Here is a 10352-nt window from a genome sequence, read left to right as displayed (position 1 = left end):
GGAGTGTTAGCTGAGGTCTGGCAGCCACCATTACTGGAAGGAGAACAAGGCACAAACACAGGAGCCAGCTTCTCTTAACCCACTCTGCCCATCATTGAATTTTCTCCCTTTTACTGAATCTGTTTTAATGGACCCACTAAAAACTTTAGGGAGACTCACTCCAGTACTGGTTAAGCAAAAGGCCACTCATCAGACCTGTGGAATCTGGGCAAGAGTCCGATGCAATCATGTTATTCTTTTCTTTGCGAACATTTTGTACTATTGATCCCAAACTAAATATTACATCACCACCCTCTCCAAAACTCTTGTTTATATATACATAAATGAGAATCTCAATTTATGATCCACAACTTTTCCTGGTGTTTCTAATTCCTAAAATTGACAGGCTTCCTAACCTTAACCTTAAACTATGACTCTGTTCAATTAACTTTATTTCTGATGACATAACATTAATTAACTGAGACAAAAATATGAAACAAAAAGAGACATTAAAATAATTTTGCTTTTCTTAAAGTCTTATGTCCTTTTCTTTGTGCCACATGCTCTGATAATATTGGGCATGTATATTAATCTCTTCTCGATTACTGAAATAGCTTTTCAAAACTTCCTGTAATTTATTTCTTCCAATTTTCAAAGAAAATAATAAGTGCCAATAAAATTTTCATAACATGTATTACCACTACTTTTATATACAATGCTTAAATCTTGAGTATTTGATGCCACTGATGATCTTGGCCTAGATATTTTAAGGAAGCTAAAGTCATAAGGAAAAATAAATGTGACATATGTTGCCTGTAAACTCTTTATCTTAGGTGGATTCTACTCCATGAGAATGTGAGTTATTAGGTAAAACAACTGATAAATCTACCATATTTCCTGTTTCAATGATCTATCCATAGCTATCAATGGGCTACTTAGGTCTCCTACTGTAAGTGTGTTTTTGTCAGTTTCTTCCTTTAGTTTGTTAGTGATTGCTTTAGTTGTTTGATTCTCCCAAGTTGGGTGCATATGTATTAATAAGTATTATGTCCTCTTCATTTACTGTTCCCATTATCTTTATAAATTGTCTGTCTTTGACCCATTATCACTTTTGTCTTAAAACATATTTTGTCATGTAAGGGGGGACTCCCAAATAAACAATTTATTTCTAAAAATTGTATAATTATTCTTACATGTTTAAACTTCAGTCACCTTCAAAGTACTCTTCATTTGATGCAATACCTTTATTGAAATTTTTTTCTACTGTTCAGATCTGTTTTTAAGCCCATTGATTTTGATGTCTTTTAGTGTTTCTGCCATTTTTCCCTTCGTCTCTTCCACATCAGTAAAACACTTCCCTTTCAGGACTTTTTTCATCCAGGGAAACAAAAAACAATTGCTTAGGGAGAGATTGGGTAAATGGGGAGGATGGGACACAGTGGTCAGGTAGTTTGGGGGTAAAAACTGCTGAACACTTAGCAAGGTGTGGGTGAGTGTGTTCCTAAACCACCCATCAAAAAATGGGCAAAAACATTGAAAAAGTCTCATATAACATCAGCTGTTGTTAGTCTCATATAGCATCACATAACACCAGCTGGCACATTGATACAGATGGGTTCCTAGAACCCTCACCTAGTGGGGGGAGCCTGGACCATAAGGGGCCTGCCTTCCAGAAGATAATTCCATTTTGGGGTGTGCCCCCTCGTATATGTTATATGACCACACCTGCTTTTCTTGAGATGCCATTTGCTTTGAGTGTCATTTTCTACCCTTTCATTTTGAGTTTATGTTTGTCCTTTCTGAGATGCGTCCCCTGAAGCAGTCAGTGCTTGGGTTTTGTTTTTTGATCCAATGCAGTACCCTGTGCTTTTTATAAGTGAGTTCCATCTATTTTCATTTGGGATGAACAGAGATGTATAAGTATTTTCTTTTGTGGTATACCTGTGTCTCCATTATTTCTCTTACCCCTGTGTTTCCATTATTGAATTTGGTGGTACTTTGTGATTTTTTCCCCTCATTTTCTATTTCTTGTTATATAACTCAGTTCTCAATTATTTTTGTATGGTCACCATTAGGTTTACACAGAAGAAACTTTAATATATGCAGTAGTCTTATTTTCTTCTTAACGCATCTTTATTCCTCTGTGCAAATTCAGACCTATGCCCCACCCCTTACATGGTTTTGTTGTCACATTTTATCTCTTTTTATGCTGTGTTCATTTCCAAACTTCTGTGGCTATTGTCTTCTTTTTAAAAATCATTTCTTACTTTGTTTAATCTTCATGTAATATGGAAGTGTTTAATAACCTATCCTGAATGAGAGTGGCATCTTCTTGTTTCTACTTGTCTGTTATTCACCTTACTCATAGTTTGTGTCCCAGTTTCATGTAGCAGAAACAAACAAAAAAGGCTTCACTTTTAAGCATTTCTTATCATTCAGATTTTGTGTTGGTACACTCCCTAAATGTCTGTATGTCTAGAAGAAGCTTTATTTCTTCCATATATCCTTTACATAAAGAATAACTGTGTTGGATATATTATTTATGGCTGGTGATCTCTCCCATTCAATAGTCTGAATATTTAACTGCACTCTCTTCTAGCTTGTAGGGTCTCTGCCAAAAAATCCAATGATATTCTAAAGGGGTTTGCTTTATAGGTTGCCGTCATCTTTTCCCTGTCTGCCTGGAGAATTCTTTCTTTCTTCTTAATTTTTTCTCTTTTTTTGCATTTTTTATTGTTGTTCAAGTTTATTTGTCTCCATTTTCACCCCACAACTCCCTCCACCTCAGCCATCCTCACTTCTCACCCTTGATGTCTACCCCTCTTTAGTTTTTTTTCCATGGGTTCTCTATAATCTTGACAGTTTGAATATAATGTACCTTGGAGGATCTTTTCACATTGAGATGATTAGGCTTCCTACTACTTTCTTGGATTTGAGGATCCAGTTCTTTGCATAGATATGGGAAGATGTCACTGATTATTTGCCATATGTGTCCTGTGTCCCTCTTACCCTCTATTTTTTTATGGAATATCCATTATTCTTATTTTGCTCTTTTCATTAGAGGGAGAGAGTTCTCACAGAGTTCTTTCATTTATTTTTTGACTCCCAATTCTCTCTGTGGTTCCACCTGAATCATTTCTAAATTTCTGTCTTCTAAGTTGTCACTAACTCTTTCATCCATCTGGTCCACTCTACTTTCTAAGCCTGCTAGCTCACTCTTCACCACTTTTATTGAGTTCTTCAGCTCCAGAATTTCTGTCTGGCTCCTTTTTATGGTTTCAGTCTCTTTGGTGAAGTACTTCTGTTGTTCATTGACTTTACTTTTGAGATTATTTAACTGTCCTTCTGAGATTTCTTTTATCTCATCAAGTTTTCAAAAATGCAATCTAAAATTCCCCATCATTTAAATCACATATTACTGTTTCTTTTATATTTGGAATTTTTTTTGTTTGTTTTCTTTCTGAATTCCCTCATTATATTCACTGTGCTGCTGGAACTTCTGAATATTTGTGGGGCTTTGTTGCCTTGGCAATAGAAAATCCTCATTATTCCACAAGAAATGGGTGCCCCCTTTAAAGGTAATTACTTCTGTCTAAGGGTGCCACTCCTGTGGTTTGGAAGGGGCATGCTATCTTTCTCCCATATGTCCCTAGTGCTGCCTCTTTCCTACAGCCAGAAGTCAGGGCTGGGCCAGGTTAACCCAGCTGCTTCTACACAGCTGTGCCTGCACAGTGGGCAGGGGGAGATGAGTTCACACATGTGTGGTTCTTCTCTTACTTGTGGTTTTAGCCACCATGAGTTCAGACCACTTACAATGAAAAGATTTTTTTTCTGCCTTTTGCCATCTGCTGAGTGAGAATTTGATTGCCCTGGTGAGCCAAAGAAAGATGTGCTGGGCAGGATTCCCAACTGTGGAATCCTTGGTTCACTGTGAGTTTTTTGCACTTTCTCTGGCCCTGGACCCAGTGCACCCAGGCTCCGTGTCTGCCAGCCACCCAGGCCCATTTGCTGTCTCTGCCCCTCCAGTCTTGTCTGTCTGGAGAGGTGCACACCAGTCCTCCACTGCTACTGTGTCCACTGAGTCAGCACAGGGCTGCATGTGGATTCTTTCACTGTCTTCCCTCCTTGTCTCCTTGTCCAGACCAATATGCCCACCTTGAGATACCTCTTTGCACAATCTTTCACATACGCTTGTGTGTTGAGCAAGGAATTCCTTCAGTTACAGCTGTCCAACTTCCTGTAAGTTGAAGAGGAGAGATACTTCATGCTTGAAGAGGAGAAGACCCAAATGTGCCAGGCTTTATTTCCTGTTACAGCAGAAAGGGTGATAGGAACAAAGAGGCACAACAAGCTTCGAATTTTAGGTCAACTAGTCCTCCTGTCCATTCAGTAACCTGGCCCCATCTCTATACTATTCTGACCAATTGGGTTAAATACTACTTTCTCAGGGATTGGGGGGAAGGGAAAAGACAACAACTGAAAGGTGTGGGTGAGTCAGGTTTAGCAGAAAAATGTTGACAAGTTTTCCCTTCCAAAAACCTTATAGTTACTTTGATGAAATTATGAGGTCAATCTAGCTCTCTCACTAGTTGTGAACTACTTACTACTTTTAGACATGATCTGAACAAACTTCAAACAGCGCTCACTACTCTTATGTCTCAAAGCCTGGGATCAGGCTAACACTGACAGACAATAGACAGCCACCTGCCATTTAAAAAACATTACTCCACTAACCTAGGATTTCATCCCCCTGACAAGTGAAAATTTCAACATCAGTCACTACTTAGGGCTGGATGTAGCATCTTTGATATATGAGGCATTCCAAAATTTAGTATTTCCTACTCAATAAAATGAAGTTAGATCTCTTAACAGCACAAACTGGTAATTTTTCTAGCATACTTTTTTAGCATACTTTTGGTCAATAAAAATTAATATGGCATTCTTAATTTTTAAAAAATTTTCTCACTTGTAGCCCTGGCTAGCATAGCTCAGTGGATTGAGTGTGGGCCTGTGAACCAAAGGGTCACCAGTTTAGTTTCCAGTCAGGGCACATGCTTGGATTGCAGGCCAGGTCCTCAGTATGGAACTCTAGAGAGGCAAACACACATTGTTATTTCTCTCCCTCTCTTTCTCCCTTCCTTCCCATCTAAAAATAAAATAAATAAAATCTTTTTTTAATAGTCATTTAAAAAAAGAGATTAAAGAAACCCTGATCATGACTTTAAAAAATGTATTACTTATTATCAATTCTGCAATCCTAGCTTTAAATAAATGTATGTAAAACTCTGCATGAATATTAATGCCTTTGGGGGAAAATACTGAAATAATGTCTTGGACAATTTCTACTTTAAATCTTTTAGGTATTCACCAATTTAAAAAGGAATGAAATATTGAAATTTGCAACATAGACCTAGGAGGTATCATGCTAAGTGAAATAAGTCAGAGAGAGGAAGATACATAACATATGACTTCACTTATATGTGGAATTAAAAATAAACAAAAACAAGCAACAAACAAAATAAAACAAAAACTGACTCATAGAATCAGAGAACAAACTTTGCAGAGGAAAAGAGGATGGATGCATTGGTAAAGAAGGTGAAAGGGAAAAGTAGGTACAAACTTCCAGTTTTAAAATAAGTAAGCCACAGAGATGTAGTACAGAGAACAGGGAATACAGTCAAAAATATTGTAAGAGATTTATACAAGGATAGATTGTTACTAGACTTAGTGTGAACTGCACTGTAAGGATATAAATCTTCAATTGTTATTCCCTACACTTGAAGCTGATATAATGTTGTATGTCAACTGTACCTTATTAAAGATGTTTTGAGATTATATACAACTTAAAAGAATTTCTAGCCCCTTATGAGAAGAAACTTTTATCCCTTAGTTCCAAGTAGAAGTATAATATTTCCAACAATATAAAATAGATATAAATTTTTATCAAAATGTTTTCTGGAAAAAGTAAACAAGCAAATTATCATCTATTCTTCTCAGAAACTGTTAAGCAAGTAAAACCTTTTCTAGATTAAAACTATAAGTTCATTATATGAGATAGCTGCATGAAATAAAATTACAAAAAATTATGCTGGGTTTACACTAGTTCTGATTGGCTTGTGAAGCTTTTAGCTATTAAATATGTCATTTACAAACTAATTTTTCTCAGCTCTTTAGAACTAATAATAGTGTGTTGTAATATACTCCACAAAAGATAATTGACAAATAGATACCTACACTTTTTGCTACTTAAATTTTTTAAAACTATTGGATAGCACTCATTTAAGCTTTCTTGGCAGAAACACCCAATCTGTTAATTGGAGGAAGCTGGGCAAGATGACTTTTTGAGTTTTTTTTTTTTAATGCTCTTCATGAAGAAAAACATTCCTTTTGTTTTTATAGGTTCTATGGAGATTTAATAGAAAGTGACCTAATATATTAGGACCTAGTACACAACTCCTTAAGTAGTTCTCACAGAATAATCTTCCTAAGATTGTGGAAAACAAATAATAAAATTCCAACTAAGAAAAAAATCTGAGAAAAAAATAGTGGAACAGTAATGTAATATAATATTTCCTTGTGAAAACATCAACTCACAGTGCTAATTATTTCTCATCTGTAAATGTTCCATAGCTTCTTGGTTTGCCTTCTGTCCATGCTCTTCTATCTCAGACCTATCTCTCACTGTCATTACAGTGCTTTTCTCTAAGATGAGATAGAAAAATACCATTACTTGTTTTGAACTTTCAGCGACTCACATTGCCTGCAAAATAAATGCATCCAACAGAATACAAAATATTTTGTTTCAATACATCTATCATTTGTCCTTTATGCCCAAAATCCCATGAGATACTCCATATATTACCAGAATGAATACTCTCTTCACTCTTAAAACACAATATTTCTTCACCTCCATTAATTTGAACTTAGTGCTGTTTGAATCTGGATCTACTCCCACTCTTTCTACTGGACAAAACAACTCCACATTAATATCACCTCTTATGTAAAGCTTTCTCTCATTTCCTCAAACAGACTTACTTTTGAAAGCCACAAATGTTCATATATGATTTCACGAGCATAGGAATACTATTCAGAAAATATTGCCTCCTTTATTGATTTACACTACTTCTATTTTTAACAATGAATTCAAGATTCATTTGAATCTGATCTCTGATCTCTCTGATCTCTTTCATAGATCACCCCAAAACCAAACTTTATCAGTCCTGTTGGTGGCAATGGCATGTAGGAAACTATTTACCATGGAATTTCCACAGTGAAACCCCTTGTGTTCATTGATCACCCTGAGGACATTGCTTACATGGAGGCCAAGGGACCAGCTATTACACTGGACTTGAACACAATGTCAAGCATTGATTTTCCCAACGTACCGAAGACTCACAAATATATCATTTTTGGTTAGGTAGTAACTGTAGGTAACATTTCTTTAGAAAAGTGATTGTGACTTTCATCTCATTATTATGAAGCTAACTTTGAAATAATAAAAAAAATATATAATCAATCTAAACTCACTTTAACATTCAACCAATTATTTCAAAATTGCATTTTAATCCCATAGATTTAATGGGTAACCAACTAGTGCAACAATTTTCTATGCAAAAAATATTTGAAGTTATGTACAGCTTACTGTAAGAAGCAAAACTTTTTAAAGTGTAACTAAATCCACAGAAAGACTCATGAACATGAAAGCAATACCAAAAACATATTTTAATTCAATACTTAAAATTTCTGAAACTGTAAAAATATTTTATTAGAAATTATTTTCATTAATATTATATTAATAGAGTATATAGTGAGGTAACTTACTAAAAATTCATCTTTTTAGAGTATAAAATTTCACTGTATTTAGTATTATCAGAGTCATGAAACATCATCCCGCCACATCATCATAATTTCATTTTGAAATGTTTTTACCACTATCAATATGCACTTCCTATTGTTTAGAATTCATTCTCCATGCTCCTTCATAGCATTAGGCAAACTAGATTGATAAATAGATAAAAAAACTAGAATACACATTTCTCAAAAGCAGATATTGTAAGACACCAGTGTTGAGCATATAATCATATGGTTCCATAAACCAAGACTCAGAAAATTTTAAAAATTAAATAATTTTTTGATAAATAAGTTAGAGTCAATGAGGATGTCATAATGGAAATTTTAACACATTTAATTGATGATCATAAAAATTAAATGTATCAAAGTTTGTGCTGTACTTTAAAGGAAATTTAGAGACTAAAATGCACATAAACTTAAAAAGTAAAAAGACTAGAGTTGAGAGAAAATGGCGGCGGAGTAGGACGGAGCGACTGCAGTTCTCCTACACCTGGGGGAAAATCCTGGCAGATTTACAGAAGAACAGCGCAATCAATTCCACAACCAACAATTCCCCAGCATTTATGAAAATAAGAGACCAGAGATAGTGACGAACCAGACAGCTAGAGGTCCTTGGGGTCTCAGGGATGCGAGTAAGGACGGAGGCGGCCAGACCGGCGGCAGCCATTAGCCGGCGCGTAAAGACCTGGGAGCCGCGGCTGCCGCAGCGGTTGGAGCCCAGAGGCTTCCTTCCGTCTGTGCCCAGCAACAGGGGCGTCTGCCACGGAGAACTCATCGGGAGCCTGGCAACCCTGAGAAAAGTCAAGGGCAACGGCAGTGGTGGTGGCAGCGGCTGGACGGCAGCCATTGGCCAGCGCATAAAGACCTTGGATCCTTGGCTGCCTCAGCGGTCAGGGTCCAGAGGCTTCCTCCTGTGCCCAGCGACAGGGGCGTCTGACACAGAGGACTCATTGGGACCCCGGCACCTGTGAGTAAAGACAAAAGCGGCAGCGGCAGGACCGGCTGCCCTGGGCCAGCCCAAAACGCCTCAGAGCCGCCGCTGCCGCTGTGGTAGGGGTGTAGAGGCTTCCGTCTGTGGCCAGTGCCAAGGAGGACTCATAGGGAGCCCAGCACCCAGTGGAGCATTGGGCCGGCTGCGAGGTCCCTGGAAGAGCTGGCTCCCTCCCTCACCATCTAGGTGGGGATGGGTGGCAAAGACCTGTCTGCCTAGGTGTGCAGGGAGGGTGACAAGGACAGGGGGCTGTGTTCAGTTGCGATCTCTGTGGTCACCAGCCCACCAGCCTGCCAGCCCAGGAAATCTGAGAGGAGCATTGTCCTAACCAGTCAGGTTGGGGATTGGGCTGGGCTGAGAGTCACGCTTTTTGGAGAAGTTTTTGCTGGAAAGTGGACTGAGGTGTTCTCCTGTGAAGGCAGCTTGACTTGCTTCTCACCCAGCCACAGGACAGTAGGGGATCCCGTGGGTCCAAGGCAGCCTGTCAGGTGGGCGGGCGCCTGCACCCCAGTCTGGTAGCCTGGCTGGTGGGCGGGTGTGCGCCTGGGCCTACAACCCAGCCCACAGAGGGGTCCCATCGAAACCAGAAACACCGGAATGGACAGTTTGAAACCAACAAGGAAGGAGTTATTGTTGTTGGTTTTTTTGTTGTTGGTTTTTTTTTTACTTTTATTTTTAAACTTTTTTCAGTAATTGTATATATTTTTTTAATTTCATTGTTGCTGTATCTTTCAGTACTCTGTTCTTCTCCTTTCTTTTTTCCTGTTTTAGTCCCTCTTCATATCACCCCAGACTAATTTCTGTTTCCTCACTTCTCTTGCCCTTTTTTTGTGTGTTTGTTTGTTTGTTTGTTGCTTTCTATACCACTGTAAATACTTCACAACACATCTCTCGGATCTTAGCCCACTTTACAGGTTTCTGAATTCTATTACTGTAGTGATTAACTCTACTTGCTCACACGCTACCTCTATTTACTATTCTTTACTCTCACCTTACCTCAAAATCTGACCACCCGCAACCTCACTGCTTTCTAGATACAACTCAAAGCCTTCCCTCCCCAACAAGAGACTTATCTTTGGTCTATCCTTTCCTAGAGGTGGCAAATTGGGTTGAAGATTACAGTTAACACTATATAGAGCCTAAATGTCTTCTATCTCTTCTCTACCAGCTGTGACTGTAAGTATCATAAAGTACTCTCCTGCTGTCATAAACCATTTTGCCTCCCGCTCCAGCTGATCAAACACCCAAAGAAAGGATTAGGTGGAAGCAGAGAACATCAAGATACCTGCAGGAGACTGAATCACTGAATTTCACAGGAATTCTACCACAGAAGTTCACACCATAAACCTAGGGAGTCAGAACAGATTAATTTAAGAAGCTGAAGCTAACTAGAAGAGTCTCATAACCAATGGGAAGACAAAGAAACAATGCCCAAATGAAAGAAAAGGTGGAAGCCTCAGAAATAATGTCAGATGAAAGAGAGGCAAGTCAGCTATCAGATATTGAATTCAAAGCACTAGTTATCAGGAAA

The 10352-nt window shown here is 38.1% G+C and overlaps 1 pseudogene; it reads right to left on the bottom strand.

The window, feature by feature from the left end:
- The window catches only part of LOC118978259 (UDP-glucuronosyltransferase 2B31-like), a 421339-nt pseudogene that overhangs the window by 388762 nt on the left and 22225 nt on the right, over positions 1-10352 (bottom strand).

Source organism: Sturnira hondurensis, unplaced genomic scaffold (genome assembly GCF_014824575.4).
Source record: "Sturnira hondurensis isolate 20B ecotype Veracruz unplaced genomic scaffold, ASM1482457v3 Scaffold0021666, whole genome shotgun sequence".
Classification (NCBI taxonomy): Eukaryota; Metazoa; Chordata; class Mammalia; order Chiroptera; family Phyllostomidae; genus Sturnira; species Sturnira hondurensis.
This window is presented reverse-complemented; position numbering and strand designations above follow the sequence as displayed.